The sequence below is a fragment of the Myxocyprinus asiaticus genome, chromosome 12 (assembly GCF_019703515.2).
Source record: "Myxocyprinus asiaticus isolate MX2 ecotype Aquarium Trade chromosome 12, UBuf_Myxa_2, whole genome shotgun sequence".
Taxonomy (NCBI): Eukaryota; Metazoa; Chordata; class Actinopteri; order Cypriniformes; family Catostomidae; genus Myxocyprinus; species Myxocyprinus asiaticus.
The window spans coordinates 50,414,521-50,420,015 of record NC_059355.1 but is presented as its reverse complement, the minus strand read 5'-3'; the positions used below and the strand labels follow the sequence as shown (position 1 = coordinate 50,420,015).

Below are 5,495 nucleotides of genomic sequence, written 5' to 3'. Positions count from 1 at the left end.
AGCGGTATGATGACTGTGTGGTCCCATGGTGTTTATACTTGCGTACTATTGTTTGTACAGATGAACGTGGTACCTTCAGGCGTTTGGAAATTGCTCCCAAGGATGAACCAGACTTGTGGAGGTCCACAATTGTTTTTCTGAGGTCTTGGCTGATTTCTTGTGATTTTCCCATGATGTCAAGCAAAGAGGCACTGAGTTTGAAGGTAGGCCTTGAAATACATCCACAGGTACACCTCCAATTCAGTACACCTCCTATCAGAAGCTAATTGGCTAATTGCCTAAACCCTTGACATTATTTTCTGGAATTTTCCAAGTTGATTAAAGGCACAGTTAACTTAGTGTATGTAAACTTCTGACCCACTGGAATTGTGATATAGTCAATTAAAAGTGAAACAATCTGTTTGTAAACAATTGTTGGATAAATTACTCGTGTCATGCAAAGTAGATGTCCTAAACGACTTGCCAAAACTATAGTTTGCTAATATTAAATCTGTGGAGTGATTAAAAAATGAGTTTTAATGACTTCAACCTAAGTGTATGTAAACTTCTGACTTCAACTATACATGAAATGTTTTAGTGTTGACTGAACAACTGATCCTTTTGATACATTTAATTATATACTAGATTAGTTTGTTATATATGTTATGTCTGTTTTGTGTGTGTGAAACTGTATGTGCGTGTGTATGTTTGTAAACAAGATGCAGTCCCATCAGGAGACAAAAGAGTACATGTTTTTAAGAAATGCCACTGTTGATGCCCGGGTCAAAATTGACTCAAGAATGCAACAAATGTAACAATTTGTTTTAAATACAGGGCTCCTAATCCGAAACATTAAGGAGCCAAATGGCTGTTTTTAGTAGCCAAATCAGATTTTTTTTATTTAGATTGCGGTTCAGAAACACGATAGAAAGCCAGCTGATAACCCATTCATCTATATGAATATACATTATATATAGTTCAGAAGATTCGTTTGCATTCTCCTTTGTCCCATAAATTTCACACCCCTTTCATAATTTATACAAATATAAGAGATAAAAGATTGTTATTTTATTTAGTACTGCTCTTCAGAATCTACATTACAGATATTTACATAAAGTATAGTATGCATATAGTAGTGTGTTGTCTTCTTGAGCATCAATGAATGTTTGCACCTTGTGTAATAGTTGTGTAAAAGTCCCTCAATTGTCCTAAGTGTCAAAAGCTGGATCATATATATTTATATATAATTTTCATTGTTTTAAAATATTGCCTTAGTCTTTCTTTACTGTTACCGGATGACCAGAGACTACAAAACTGCAAACTGAATGAAATCCCAGATGCAATAATTACCAGGAGAAAAAAAAAGTGGTACACAATATGGGACTTTTAATTATAAAGAAGCCTGAAATACACATGGGACTCTTATTTTGAAATGTCTGCACTCCCAGTTGTGAACGCACTGACGGCTGATTCGCTGAGAAAGCGAATCTGATTCAAACTGCTAACCTGAACTCCTGAGTTCATACCCTCAGTTCTTTTCGGGTGATTCATGAAAAAGATTCGGTTCAAAAGAGTCATTTGTTCACGACTCTCTCGCGCTGGGTTTGTTGTTGCGTGCGGTGCAGCGAGCTCATCAGAAACAGAACGAGAGAAAAGTGGCACGAGACACACTGGCGCTCTAAAAATATGTTCAATAACTCACTGACGAAACCGCATATGAACGCACACAACCCGACTGTTGCCAATGGCGACTAGATTTTAAACTATAGTCACAATCAATTATTTTTGGTCGCATTTGCGACCATTTTACTCGCAGTCTGGAGCCCTGAAATGGTTATAATATTAATATATTAATATATATATATATTAATAATAAATAAATATTTTTTCCATTTTGATTTTGACAAAGTCACAAAGTTTGATTCCTGTACGAAAAGCTATGTGGTATTCAAAATTTATTATTTACCTCTCCCGGGTCAAAAATGACCGGAACGCAATTGGAGGGTTAAACATATTTTTCCAAAATAGCAGCTTAAAAGTTTAGCAATTAGCAAAAAAAATAAATAAAATAAAATACTGTATAATCATTGAAAGATTGCACTGTAAACCCTAATTCTCAAAATAATTAATTGTTTTGAATAAGGCAAATTTAATCATACAAATTAGTTCAAATAAATTAACTTTGATGAGTATTTAGAACTTGCTCTTTCTTTTGAGTTCCCAAAACTTACACCTTTTAAGTAACCTGAATTGTTTAATGTTTTGAGTTTAATGAACTTGTCTCTTTAAATGTACAGGAACTTAAATTTAACTGAAACTGGGAAGGGGATTTTTATCTGACAGTTCAATTTACTTACATCAAGATGTAACTGATTACCTCAATTATTGAGTTCTGCTAACTTATTCAGGTTTACAGTGTGCGCATGTAAACACACTACGTTTGTGTGTTTAAGGACACATTCCAGTCGCTCAACGGATGAACTGCTGAAAAAAAAAGCAGCCGTTCAGCAGTTCTGCCGAGATGATAAAGCCACAGTCAATCTGAAACTGACAGCTGAGGAAACGGTGCAGAAAATAATCTAGTTCATTCATGGGATTTTCAAAACATGCACCACATCCTTTACCATGTTTACGCACCAAGAAAGATTATCATGAAATGGACTTTACAGCAAAGCGCACTGCAAAAGATTATTACGCAATCTGACTTTTGATGTGACACTCAATTGTTCTTACATAAATGAATGTGCTTGCTGTTCCTGGTACCAGAAAGATTAATATCCCAACTGTTTCTCATAAACAATAATGAGGAAAGAGAGAAAGACTCAAGTAATCTCACGTGTCTGCTCTACACTCCTATACATAAAATAACACTTTGTTTTAACATTTACCCTCCCTGTCGAATCCCATGCAAAATTAGAAATCCTCTGTCCAGTTTCAGTTAACCACACAAAAAATACTCATGTTGTCCCAACGCAAATGGATTAAGTAAAGCTGACAAAACACGGGCTTTTTGTTGAGTCAACTCAGTTAATTTAAGTTACCTCAGATTTGATCCGATATCAAAGTCTGAAAGATCTCAAACTTTTCTCATCAAAAGAGTAAATGATCAGAGTTTTGCGGTTATGTACATCACTTTTATAGCGCTGTACTCTTGCTGGATGTTAACAACTGACACACACACAAACAAACACAAAACACACACACACACACACACAAACACACAACACACAACGGCACACCAATACCACAAACACACAATACACACACAACACAAACACACACACACAACACCCACCCACAACACAAACAACACACAAACACAACACACACACTATGCACACAACACAAATACACAAACAAACACACACACACACACACACACACCCACCCACAACACAAACACACCACACAAAAACACACACACAAAACACTACGCACACACACAAACAAACACACAACACACACGCACACAACACAACACACACAGGCACACCAATACCACAAACACACACACACACACACAACACCCACCCACAACACAAACAACACATAAACACAACACACACACTATGCACACAACACAAATACACAAACACACACACACCCACACACCCACCCACCCACAACACAAACACACCACACACACACACACACACACACACACAAAACACAAACACAATACATATAACACACACAACACACTCACAATACACACAACACCCACCCACAACACAAACACAAACACATATAACACACACACACACACACACACACACACACACACACACACACACACACACACACACACACACACACACGAATGAATTTAGTGTACGTTGTTTGCAGTGAAATAATAACTATTTTTATGCAACTCTTAAACAGTTTATCACTGTAAACGGTAAACTTTATGAGCAGAAACTGTGTGAAGATGTCTTACCGGTTAGTGCAGGTTCATCCGCGCGCTCGGTACTCCAGTAAGTCACTCAGTGTGTGTCGCTGCTCGAGCTCAAAGCTGAGCATCAGTTCATGGGCGTTACCAAACGGCATTTATGCGCCCTTGAAGGGCACTTTGGGAAGGGAGCGCCACTCGAAAGGTTGTTCCAAACAAAAGTAAGAAAGTTGATTATTTCACAAAGGGACCTTTCACAAGACTTTAGGTAAAGGCTACATTTAAACTGTGATGCTCCCTTCAGAGTGCCCACATCAACTCTGGCTTTCGTAGTGAGTAGGGCATAGGGATGATTACTTTCGATTGAACTTGCCCTCAGTTCAGAGATCAAAGTGAGCGGAGTGGGCGGAGCTGTCTATCTTGTGTCACGTGACAGGGAACCGTCAATCAAACAAGGCTACTAGTGAATGGATGCCGAATGCAAAATAAAGGCCAGATTTGTCAGCGACAAAAACTGACCGATTTTCCTAATTTACCCAATTAACACTATTTTAAATAAACATTAATGTTTTAATACTTTTAAAATGCATGTTTATTTGGCTGCCATAATTTTGATAAAAGTGTGAAGAATGTTGTTGTTTTTTTTTTTTTTTTTTTAAGTTTTTTTTAACAAACATTATTTTAATGTTTTTTTTCTTTTCTTTTTTTTGCATCGACTTATACTTCCAACAACTCAAAATCTATTTTCAGTGTGCACCCCTTTTTAACGCATTTGTACCTTTATAGTCTATCACTTTATGTTGTTTTGCAGATGCATACCGCTGACCCTTTTGCATTCAGTAAAACAAATAAAATAAAGCATGTAACAACAACAGACCAATTTTGTACCAGCTTTTAAATTATTTTAATATAAATGTATTGTTTTATAAATATTTGAATATAACTGTTAAATCCTAAATTTAAATGCTGAATGTACTAAATATACAGGTGATACTAGATTCGTTTAAAACACATGCCTCAGTGATATGTGAAGAGAAAATGTATCATGAATTATTCATGAACTGTCCAAAGAATTTAAAAGGGCTGCATTAAATTAGAAAACATATATTTTAACATTAGACGTTAAATTTCTATTTTAAATTCACTATTATTTTATATAGAATTGTTCTATAATCTATACAGTATTTAACGCAATTACATCAGAAGTAACTGTAATTAAATTACAGAAAAATTAAGAGTAATCCCTTACTTTACAATGAAAAAGTAATTTAATTACAGTAATTAATTACTTAGTATTGTATTACAGCCAACACTGATTATCATCAGGAATATGGGTGATTGTATTTTAATCGCAAACAGTAAATATTTATTACAAAATATAATATTTGTGCTATTTTTGGCTAAATAAAAACGATTGGTTGCATTGACCTCAGCAGCGACCAATTATATCGCGGATTTCAGCTCTTTGACCAATGAGGTTAACGCTGTGATGACGGAAGGTTTCCTACTGCGCACTTTGCACTTCGGATATTGTAGTTCTAACTCAGACTATTTTCAATGGATTCTAGACGGCGCCGGAAGAATGAAAAACTACAATTTCCTCTCGATGCGTGATTGCATCATCGTA

General features: G+C 35.8%; 1 protein-coding gene across 2 annotated transcripts in view; it reads right to left on the bottom strand.

Moving 5' to 3' along the window:
* LOC127449553 (rho GTPase-activating protein 15-like) overlaps window positions 1-3,982 on the bottom strand; it is a 63,097-nt gene extending 59,115 nt beyond the window's left edge. For both annotated transcript variants that reach the window (XM_051713058.1, XM_051713059.1), the window contains exon 1: window positions 3,917-3,982. The gene's annotated coding sequence lies outside the window, so the exon portion shown is untranslated. The remainder of the gene's footprint in view (window positions 1-3,916) is intronic.
* Between the last annotated feature and the right edge of the window lie 1,513 nt (window positions 3,983-5,495).